Here is a 12868-nt window from a genome sequence, read left to right on the forward strand (position 1 = left end):
TCGCGCTACGCTCGCTCTGTCCTGTCTCGGGCCGCGGGCCGGACTAGCTGCATTCCCACGCCAAGCCCCTCGCCCTGCCCCTGGCCTGGCGTCGGCCTTGCCCCCTTCCCAGGAAAGGACTGACGGAGCCGCTCACCTCTCCGCCCAGGTGACCAGTGGGCTCCCGCCGCCGGCGTGTCCAGAGTGCAGCAGCCTGGGGCGCAGGGACCGTCCAGAGCTGAGGGAGGGAAGGCGAGGCGGGGCAGGGTGACGTTGACTTATGTGTCTGGGGACTGCGCCGAGGCTCCACCGCACGCGGACTATACACGACCACCAGGCTCCTCTGTTTTTGAGAATGCGCGGATGCCTGCTCGTCCTCTGTCTCATTCCCTCCTCTTTTCCTAATTCTCTGGATTTCTCAGGCGCGTTCTGGCTGGTGGGCGGGTCAGTGCAACCCCGGGACCTTCACGCTCACGTTTACCTCCTCCACCTGTTGACGAGTGGTGGGTACATCTTCTGATTTAAGGACTTGCTTTAATCACCACGAGCTGTTCTCAATTCCGAGGTTCCCCAAAGTTCTGTTTGAAGGCTGAGAGCTAGTGGTGATAACCTATGATACCTGCAATATGAATTTTCTGTTTGATCCAACTGGAGAAACTTTTCTTGTGAAAAGGATTACCAGAGCACTGGGTTTAAATGTTTTTTTTTTTTTTCTGTTTGAGTTGCGTCCTCCTCTCTCATCTCCACCCCCACCATCCATGAAGACAGCCTTCAGAATCGCTCTTAGCAACTCAGACCTCATTTAATAGCGCATGCAATGAGAAAGAGGGCTCCCAATATTTTGACTCATAAACAATTATTATAACTAAAATGACCCTTTACACTTTAGTTACACCACATTTAAACTTTTGATGAGAATTTGAAATGAACGCTTTTGAACAGTGATTCTCAGGGTGTGGTTCTGGGGCCCGCAGCATCAGCATTATCCTGGGACTTTGTTAAAAAACACATTCTCAGGCTCTACCCCAGACCCACAGAATCAGAAACTGCAGGGATGAGGCCTGGGGTCCCTATGCTAATAAGCCTTTCAGATGATTCCCAGGCAGCAAATTTTGAGGACTGCTGGTTTAAGGAAATAACTTCTTACAGTGACAACAGGCTTTACTCTGCGGCAATACTATAATTTTACAAACACCCACTCATTTAAACCTCACCCAAAACACCAAAAAACCTAAAAGGAAAATGTTTGTGTCATTTTCATTTTACAGGTTAGGCACATAAAGGCAAGTGACTCCCTACAGGTCATTGCCAAAACTGAGAAGCCAAAGTTGATTCAAACCCAGGCAGCCTGGCTCTCCAGCCTGAACATTTAGCCACAAAGCTGCCGCTGCCTCACTCAGCCAAACACTGGGAATGTCCCATATCCAGTAGCTAAACATTCACGTGATTTATAATAATAAGTGAGTCAGTGACCATGGTCGAATTATAGAATTAGAGACTCAGAAGTAACTCTAAAAATATGTGTGATATGAACATGGTCTTTAGTTCTGCAGAGCTGACATGGTTCTTTAAGTTAAAAATTTACATGTGATATCTAGACTTAGACACTTGCTTGGAAAATATGGCATATTTGTGGAGTCTTGGCATCCATAGTTTTTCTTCCAAAGCTCCTTGGTGACCAACCTCATAGCTTCATACTCTTTTGTCAATTTCTAACCAAGGTCTAGACTCCCAGACCCTTGCTAGGATGAGTCCCAAAAAGATGACCATGGCATGTTATGCTCCTTATTTTCCCAGGATGGTTACATGGGGTCATTTTTTTGCTGTCAGTTTCAAAAAGAACTCCTGTTAAGAATGTTTGCTTCTTTTAAGGGTTTTTATGAGAGATAGTTCTAGAACTGCTTAGTGTCAGAGTTCTCCATGTATTTTCTACTTTTTATTTAATCTGCCAGAATTATTACAAACTTGAAAGTCATGTTGGGACTAATTCTAGTTTAACTTGCCCTATGTAATAATAATAATAATAATAATAATAATAATAATAATAGCAGCTGTTATAGTCAGAGCATGTATGTGCCAGAGGCTTTAAATGTGTTGCTTAATTCTCAAAAACATTCTTATGAGATAGGTATGAAAATTATACCCATTTTCAGGTGTTACTCTGAAATAATTCAGAGCCAGAATACTGAATTAATTTTAAATCTCTAAGGCCCCTGGTTCTTAAGCCCTACCTTTCCCAGTCTCCTCCACTTCTGTTTACATTTACACTATTGTAAAATTTGGACAGTTCACAGCATATCAAGGATTAAAGTTTGACCATTCTCCCTCCTTTCTAACCGTGCTTAATAATGCAATTTGTTTCTATAGATTCTTATGGTGTACAAATCCCTTTCATGTTTGAATATGGCTTCATTTAATGTTTATAAGAAACAAACATGATTTGATTTTATTCAGTTATCACTGAATAAAATTCAATGACAATACCTATTTTATAGAAGAAAAGGTGAGGCTGACTAGGTGTATGAATCACCAAGATCTCACATGTGGAGTTAATCTGAACTCCTAGCCCTGTGCTTCTTGGACTATAGACTGTGTTTCATCTACACCTTCAGGATGGTTTGCCATTTTAATTACTTCTCACTATAGTTTACCTAATATTTTTCCTTAAATCGCTCCTCCCTTCTTTTTTCTAAGTCTTTCCCTAAACAATAATATCAGTAAATTCACAGGTTTGATATTTTTTCCGTAAACAGGACAATAAATATACATCTTTTTTACCCTTTACATCACCTCTGGGAATTTACATCTCCCCCATCTCTATGTCACTGACATGGCTTGTTACCCTTTTCAGTATTTATGTAGTTCTTACTCACCCTTAACATATCAACTGTGCCACTTTTCATTCCACCCTCAAATCAGAGCAATTAATACCAACAAATCAAGTCTAAGATTTTACATCATATATCACCTGACAACCCTAAGCCTGGAATCCTAACCACTAGGCCACCAGGGAACTCCTGAACTCATGTATTTTGAAACTCATTCATATGCATGTCAACAGATAAACAAATGCTAAAATTGTTACATATCTATTAATCAGGACTGATCATTACCAGCTCCCAGCCCCATAATTTTCTTATTCATTAATCAATTAACCAATCAAGTCACCTGCTTAGTGAATACAACAGCAGTGAAGTAGACAAACTCCTGCCCACTTTTATGAAGTTATAGCTTACTGAGCAAGTGATAAGTGCCATGAAGAGAAATAGTGTAGAAAAAGGAGATGGAAATCAATATCAGCCCTGATCCAATACAACTGCATCTCAGCCAACTGAAGTCAAGCTGCAGACCCTAAGGTACTTATATATCAATGAATAATTAGTATTCCAGACTCCTAACCTTTTAGTCATTCACAATGCCATGTATGGGTACAATTCTGGAAGATTTAGAGACATTTTGGAGCTGATGCATGGTCTTCCTGAGTCTATAGGCTCCAGATGATAGGAAATAGAAAAACTACTTAAGAGGCAATTGTAATAGTACAGCCTCAAAATGACAAATTAAATTAGTGGTTTTGAGAGTAAAGAAAGATATTAGATAGGAGAGGCATGTAGGAACCAGAATTGTTAAGAATGTATATGAGGAATAAAGGGGGAATAAAGGAGAAATAAAAGAAAAATGATGGACGAATCTTAACATTTTTCGGCGATAACTTTCAAGGATCCTGGGAAAACTAGGGCTGAAGCAGATAAAAGTGAGAACCGCATATAGACGCAGACCTGAGAAAAGACCAAGGCAGAAGCCAGCACTATAATGACCAAGTATCCACAGCTGTCAGGACTTTAGAAACAGATGTCTAAAGGATAACCTTGCTGACTGTAACATTGTACAATGGTCACTGTAAATGCTACATGTTGCTTTTCTAACAGGTACTGTATCAAAGGCCATCACTGCTGGATATTTGCAGAATTCATCATGATTTCTTAAGCATGGGCAGCAGATACATCTAAGGATTCTCAGATGTTTAAGACTGAAATCTCAGAGGTTGTCCAAAGGTGTATGTCCTGTGTGTGAAAAAGGGGTGGTACAATGTAGTAGTACAATGTCAGTAGAATTTCATGAGCATTTTCTAAGAGCAAACAGAGTATGAGCTGGCACAGACGGAAAACTCAAGGGCACTACAGTCAACTCAACCCTAGAAGTTGATTTTTTCGAGGAAGAACAACTTCGAGGTGGTTTCTGAGGTCAGCCACTGGCAAGAGGAGTGAGGAATCCAAAACTATAATTATGGGTAGAACATACACAATGTCTAGTTACGCCATGGGCCACAGTATGAAGCTTTCCATACCACTGAGGCATTCTGAGGTACTGAGTTTTGGAGGAGGGATACTTTTGTTGTCCTGACACACATGGTAGGAATTTTGGATGGGGTGAGTACTAGAGAATCACATACTTGTCAGATGATGCCTTGAAAAATTATTTTTTAAAGCCAAAAACTACACTACTTACGTTCTTCTCTCTCCCTTCTACTAGTCTCTTATCTCAGTTTGAGTCTTTGACTTAATTCTATATTTTATTAGAATCTTGCCCTTTCTTCACAGATACCAAATGCAGTATTTTCCAGATCCAGTCTCTCTGATGACACGGAAAAGTAATAAAGCCATATGTGTGTGTGTGTGTGTGTATATAATGCGTATATATATGTATATATGTATATGTATATACACACACATATGTATGGCTACAGTTTCAAGTACTTTACAGTATTAAACATAGATAGGATAAGTGAAGGAGTTTCTTAGGGGTGGGGTGTCTTGGAATTTTAGGATTTGTTTTACGTACATCATAATCACACAAAAAATAGAAGTTTTCCTTTTTATTTCTCACTGTTATTTTAAGTCACTGAATATAGCTGTAAGATATAGTAGACGTTCTCTTGGAATAAGCTACAGATATATTAGGACATTATGAAAGAACAAAGATTTATGCCGAAAGAGTCAATAAAAAGGATTCCAGAGACCACAATCATCACAGAGAAGTTACTCTGTTTTTTCACTTCTCCCAGTAGAGGTTTTAATGAACACACTCTGAGAACAGCCATGGAACAATGAAGAGGAACGTCTATGGTTTTAGAACAGGGTCAGAAAACTTTTTCTGCAAAGGGCAAGATAGTGAATATGTTAGGCTTTATGGGTTTTGGGGTTTCTATCAGAAGTACCCAATCCTGTCATAGTAGTGAAACCAACCATAGACAATATGTAAATGAACATGGCCGTGTTCTAATAAAATTTTATTTATAACCACTGAAATTTGAATTTTGATATATTACTATATAATTTTAATATAGTAGTATATCAAAATATTATTCTTTTGATTTTGAAAAAATCATTTAAAAATATAAAAAAATTTCCTAACACACACCATATAGAAGCAGGCAGTGGGTTGGATTTGACCATAGTTTGCCTACTGCTTTAGAGGTAAGCATTCCCAATAGGTCCTTTGTGGTGGAGGCGTGATCTGAACACTGGCATTCAGTGTCACATTAAACTGTGATCTAACATATCAAATACAAAAGGGAAGAGTTTGAGAGTTTTCTTTCACTTCAAAGTCTAGGATGAAATGGCCAAACATGCTTTAAGATATTTATCTTCAGCGGTCAAAAGTCACTTTCTGGATGGATTATAGCTGTTTGTAATTTGGAGTTTCTTCATGCAATATTCTGTGATAATCTTGCCAAAATACAGCAGTGACATATGCCAGCATTGTCAAGATTCAGACATAGTGCTTAAAAATGCCTAGACAGATAATTTAAAATTCTTCAGTTGACAAGTAAATGCCCTTTTTCTTCTTCTTGCAACTCTATATTTAGGAAAGAGAGAATTTACTTCTGAACATTATTCAAATTCCAGTGCTCTATAAGAATAAACCATTTTGCATTAGAAAAGGACAAATCCTAAAAGATAAAAGAACAGCCAAGGCCCACCGTTACGGACTTAAAGAGAGTATGATATGGAGGAAAAGTTTAAGTGATAGGATGAAGTCATAGAGTCAGCTTTGAATGAGATAAAATAAAGCCCTTTCATATTAAATTAAATTGATATATGCTCAGGAAACATTAGCCTAAAGCCAAAATATCATGAGTAAGACTAGTCAGATATTCAAAAAGAGGTATTTAATTTGCTATAATCTCCCAATACCTGAGCTCTCAGGCAAATAGTCTTTAAAATTTAATATGTCTTATTTTTGCTCTAAATCTGATTAAGTTAGGAAAGTCACGTCTGCAAATACATAGCAGCAAGGCTTCCATATCACATTGTCCAAATCAAAGAAATCCTAGCTGCAGCAGTTCTAAGAGCTGAAAGAGCTGAAATTGAAAGCATTCATATAGATGAACTTCTCTTTCCTATATAAAAATTAAATATAATACTGGAAGGAAAGTAGGATGTTGGTCATTAATAAGCTAGGATAGATTCACTGCAAGTCTTGATGAGGAAAGCAGCTAGGAACTGGGTGACTCCTACATATATTTAAACCAGTTGTTCTTTCTGGTTAACGTGAAAACAGAAAGTTTAAATGTCTTTTAATTAATTTTATTTTCTACTCTTTTATAGTTTTAACCCTGTCCCTCAAAGGAATATAGCTGAGTAGTCTACTTACTACTCACTATTTAAAGCTAAATTCTCCATTTAATAGATATACGAGTAATATAGTATAAGAAACTCCTGGCTAATTTTATGGACTTGTACACAGTTCACCAGTTAGCACAGTGGTTAAACATGTCCTCTGCTAAAGTAAAAACACAGAACAGAGCTTTCCTTGTTAGGGCCAAGAGTTTTTACTGGGATCTGAGAACTCTAGATATATACCTTGTAAACATGTCACTTTCTAACAATGTCAAGGAACACGGAAAACACACCTATGAAGTGATCTCAGAGTCTGGAAGGAGATCCACTTACCTATAAATTATTATATGGAATGTAATTTGCATCCTCCTCTTCAATGCCATTGTTACCTGCATCAGTGATGCACCATGCTCTCTACAGAGTTACATCATGAAGAAGCACAGTCTTTGCTTTGAGGAGTTAATAATCTAATGAAGAGAACAAGAAAAATGATCAATCATCACCTTTATCCCACTTACCTATAGAGGAGCACACACCTAAATGGCCATGTATGAAGGCAGCCATATGTTTAGTGTTGCTTCAGTTTTTAAAAATAATATCTGTTCCAGGAAGTGGCCAAGATAGTGCAATAGGAACACCCTGAGCTCACCTCCTCCCATGGACACAGCAAAATTGCAACTATTTACAGATTGATGAGAAAGACATAAACACTGGCAGAAAAAAGATCTTCTACAATTAAAGATACAAAGGAACAATAACAAGATATACCTGGAGAAAACCATAATTCAAAAAGATACACATACCACAATGTTCACTGCAGCATTATTTACAATAGCCACGACATGGAAGCAACCCAAATGTCCATCGACAGATGAATGGAAAAGATGTGGCACATATATACAATGGAATATTACTGAGCCATTAAAAGGAATGAAATTGAGCTATTTGTGAGGTAGATGGACCTAGAGTCTGTCATTCAGAGTTAAGTAAGCCAGGAAGAGAAAAGCAAATACTGTATGCTAACACATATATATGGAATCTAGAAAAATGGTACTGATGAACCTAGTGGCAGGGTAGGAATAGAGATGCAGATGTAGAGAATGGACTTGAGGGCACCAGGGGGAGGGGAAGCTGGGACGTAGTGAGAGAGTAGCATTAACGTATACACACTACCAAATGTAAAATAGATGGCTAGTGGGAAGCTACTACAGAGCACAGGGAGATCATCTTGATGCTTTGTGAAGACCTAAAGGGGTAGGATTGGGAGGTTGGGAGGGAGGCTCAAGAGGGAGGGGATATGTGGACATATGTATACATGTGGCAGATTCACTTTGTTGCACAGCAGAAACTGAGACAATATTGTAAAACAATTATACTCCAACAAAGATAAAAAAATTAAAAAATAACAAGACGGGTAGGAAGAATGCAGACTCAGTATAGTCAAAACTCATACCCCCACGTGGATGACTCACAAATAGGAGAATAATTACAATTGCAGAGGTTCTCCCCAGGGAATGAGGGGTCCAAGCCCCACACTGGGCTCCGCACATTGGGGTTTCCTGCACTGGGAAGATGAGCACCAGAACATTTGGCTTTGAAGGCCAGCAGGCATTACTTTTGGGAGAGCCACAGGGCTGTAGGAAATAGAAACTCCACTCTTAAAGAGTGCACACAAAATCTCACACACTCTGAAACCAGGGAAGAAACAGTAGTTTGAAAGAAGCCTGGGTCAGACCCATTTGCTGATCTTGGAGAGTCTCCCAGAGAGGCAGGAGGCAACTGGAGCTCACCTTAGGGGACATAGATGCCAACAGCAGCCATTATAGGGAGTTCATTCTACCATGAAGACATTGGTGCTAGCAACTGCCATTTTGGAGTTTTCCCTCTAGTTTATTAACACTTAGACCTGGCCCCACCCACCAGTGTCAGAACCAGTACTTGGATGCCTCAGGCCAAGCAGCTAGCCAGGCAGGTACACAGCCCCACTCACCAGCAGGTCAGCTGCATTAGGACTCCCTGAGCTCCCAGCTGCCACCAGGATGTGACCCATCCACAGAGGGCACAGGACCCAGCCTTGCCCACCAGTGCACCAGCACTAGCCCCATGACTACCTGGGCCCTGGCTCCACCATGGAGCAGGCTAACATCAGCTGTGGGACACCCTAAGCCCCTCAGCCAGTGCCCGAGGCTCTGACCCCACCCACCAGTGAGCTGACACCAGCTTCAGGATACCCTGGACTCTGCAGCCAGCCATGTCAGGAACTAGCCCACTCACCAGCAGGCCAAAACCAGCTCCAGGACCCCCAGGGTTCTCTAGCCAGAGACCACAGGATCCAGCTCCATTCACTAGTGAGCTGGCACTAGCCCAGGGCCCCCTGGGACTTGACCTTGCTCACTAGTGGGCCAAAACCAAGTCTGGAATCCCAAGGGCTCCTGCATCCAAAGACACCAGGACTCAGATCCACCCATAATGGGCCAGCACTAACCTTAGGATCCCTGGTGTCCTGCAGCCAGAAACCCTGGGACCCAGATCTACCCACCACTGGGCTGACACTAGCCCTGGGACAAACTCTACCCACCAGAGGGCAAACACAAACTCCGAAACCCCTAAGGCCCTGCAGCTAGAGACACTGGGACCTGGCTCCCCCCACCAGTGAACCACCCAGAGGTCCCCAGGCCCACCCACCAGTGGGTCCACACAAGCTCCAGATCCTGGGCCCTGAAACCAAAGACCCCAGGACTCAGCTCCACCCACCAGAGGACCAATGCTATCCCCAGAGCCTAACCACACCCACTACCAGGCTGACACCAGCTTTGAGGCACCTTAGGATTATCAGCCAGCCACCCTAGGATCCAGCCTCATTCACCAGCCAGCCAATACTAGCTTTGGGACACCCCTGACCCTGCAGCCAGCCATGTTGGGGACCCTCCTCACCCATCGGCAGGCCAACAATAGATCTTGGACCCCTGGATCCACAATCACCAACCCTAGGACCTGGCTTTGCCAGCACCAGCCCTGGGCCCTCAGGGGCTCTGAACCAGCTGATTTGTGACAGAGCTCCACCCACCAGTGGCCAGTAGCCTCCACACAAGGCAGGGTCTGTCAACCAACCAGATTGGGGGCAGCCACACCAACCGGACACCCCATAGTAGTCAGCCACCTATAACAGAAAGACCCATGCAGCCTACAAAGGGGGTACCCATAGAGCATATAGTTTTGGTGACTAGAGGGGAGTACACTGCTGGGACACATAAGATGTCTCTTAAAAAAGGTCAGTTCTCCAAAACTGGAAAATGTAACCAACCTAACAAATACATAGAATTAAAAACAGTGAATTTGGCAAAATGAATCAATAGAGGAGTAAGTTTCTAACAAAGGAACAAGATAAAACCTTAGAAGAAGAGATAAGTGAAGTAGAGATAAGAAATCTATCCAAAAAAGAATTCAAGGTAATAATCATAAAGATGCTCAAAGGCCTCAGGAGAAGGAGGAACACAGTGAGAATTGTAACAAAGAGTTAGAAAACATAAAGAAGAACCAAACACAGCTGAAGAAGACAATAACTGAAATTAAAAATACACTAGAAGGAATCAATAGTAGATTACATGATAAAAAGGAATAGGTAAGCAAACTAAAGGACAGAGTTTCAGTGGAAATCACTAAAACTGAACAAAAAGAAAAAAGAATAAAAAGAAAAGAGACCTCTGAAATGACATCAAACAAACTATCATTTGTATATTATAGAAGAGGGAGATAAAGGGGCAGAGAAGTTATTTGAAGACATAATAGAAAACTTCCCTAATCAGGGAAAGGAAACAGATATGCAAGTCAAGGCAGAACAGATAGTCACAAACAGAATTGACCCAAAGAAGACCACACTAAGAACAATGTAATAAAATGGCAAAAATTATCGAACATTAAAAGCAGCAAGGGAAAAGCAACAAGTTACAAAGGAACTCCCCTAAGGAAATCAGCTTCCTTGTCAGCAAAAACTCTGCAGGTCAGAAGAGAATGGCATGATATATTTAAAGTGATGAATGAGGAAAACCTACAACTGAGAATAATCTACCCAGCAAGGCTTTCCCTCAGATTTGAAGGAGAAATCAAAAGTTGTACAGACAACCAAAAGCTAAAAGTGTTCAGTATCATGAATCCAACTTTACAAGAAATGTTAAAGGGACTTTTCTAAACAGAAATGGCCAAAGCTAGAAATACAAAACTTATAAAAGGAAAATTCTCATTGGTAAAGTCAGTAAACCATATATAGTAAAGGAAGTAAACCAACCACCTACAAAGCTAGTAGGAATGTTAAAAAAACTAAAGTAGTAAAATTATCTATATCCACAATAAGTAGTTAAGGGATAAACAAAATTTAAAAATAAATAAAAATTAAAAATAAAAAATTTTCTTATCAAGGAATACTTTGCTTCCAACCTCTGGACATGTTTATATACGTGACTGTGTCTATGTATATGTACATATGGGCACAAACACATATCAATAAATTAAGCACTGACATTAAGAAAAAAAGATACAAAATAAGATGTTAAAAATAGTCAATGCTGGTTAGGGGAATAAAATGCAGAGTTGTTAAAATATGTTTGAACTTAAGGAATAAGCAACTTGAAATAATCATGCATACATATAGATTGCTATATATAAACCTCATGGTAACCACAAACCAAAATCTATAATATATAAACATACAAAAAAGAGAAAGAATCCAAACATAACACTAATGATGGTCATCAAATCACAAGGGAAGTGAGCAAAAGAAGAACAAGAAAGAACTGCAAAAACAACCCCAAAACAATTAACAAAATGGAAATAAGTACATACTTATCAGTAATTATGTTAAATATAAATGGACTAAATACTCCAATCAAAAGATACAGAGTGGATGAATGGACCCCAAAATAAGACTCATATTTATGCTGCCTACAAGAGACTCACTTCAAATCTAAAGACACACACAGGCTGAAAGTGAGAAAAGAGAAAAAGTTATTCTATACAAATACAAATGAAAAGAAAGCTTGGGTATACAATATTTATATCAGACAAAATCAACTTTAAAAGAAGATGGTAACAAGAGACAAAGAAGGACATTACATAATGATCAAGGGATCAACAGAGAAGAAGATATAACAATTGTAAATACATGCACCCAACATAGGAGCATCTAAATACATAAAGTAAATATTAACAGACACAAAGAGAGAAATTGACAATGACACAATAATAGTAGGGGAAAGCAACACTCCACTTACATCAATGGACAGATCACCTAGACAGAAAATCAGTAAGAAAACACTGGGCTTAAATGACATATCAGATCTAATGTATTTAATATATATAGAACATCCCATCCCAAAACAGCAGAATACATATGATTTTCAAGTTCACATGGAAATTCTCCAGGATAAATCTCATGCTAGGTCACAAGACAAGTCTCAGTAAATTTAAGAAGACTGAAATCATGTCAAGCTTTTTTTTGACTACAAGGTTATGAGACTAGAAATCAACTACAAGAAAAAAAGTGCAAAACACACAAACACGTGGAGGCTAAATAATATGCTACTAAACAACCATGGGTCACTGAAGAAATCAAAAAATAGTTGGAGACAAGTGAAAACAAAAACAGAACAATTCAAAATCTGTGGGATGCAGCAAAAGCAGTTCTAAGAGGGAAGTTTATAGCAAGAGAAGCCTACCTCAGGAAACAAGAAAAATCTCAAACTATCTACCACTATACCTAAAGGAATTAGAAAAAGAACAAACAAAACTGAAAGTTACTAGAAAGAAAAAATTATAAAGAAAAGAGAAGAAATAAAGAAAATAGACACTATTTTTATTACACAAAAAAGCAAAGGAAAATGAATGAATGAAACTAAGACCTGGTTCTTTGAAAAGATCAACAAGATTGATAAAACTTTAGCCAAATCCATCAAGAAAAAAAACAGGGCCCCAAACAGGAAAATCAGAAATGAAAACGAGGTTACAACCAACACCACAGAAAAACAGAGGATCATAAGATATTGCTATGAACAATTAAACATCAATAAAAATGACAACCTAGAAGTGGACAAGTTCCCAAGACCTATCCAGGAAGAAATAGAAAATATAAAGATATTAATTACCAGTAATGAAACTGAATCAGTAATATTTTTTAAATCCCCCAAAAGTCTAGAACCAGGTGGCTTCACAGGTGAATTCTACCAAACTTTTAGAGATGAGTTAACATATATCCTTCTCAAACTATTCCAAAA

This window comes from Hippopotamus amphibius, chromosome 6, assembly GCF_030028045.1.
Source record: "Hippopotamus amphibius kiboko isolate mHipAmp2 chromosome 6, mHipAmp2.hap2, whole genome shotgun sequence".
Classification (NCBI taxonomy): Eukaryota; Metazoa; Chordata; class Mammalia; order Artiodactyla; family Hippopotamidae; genus Hippopotamus; species Hippopotamus amphibius.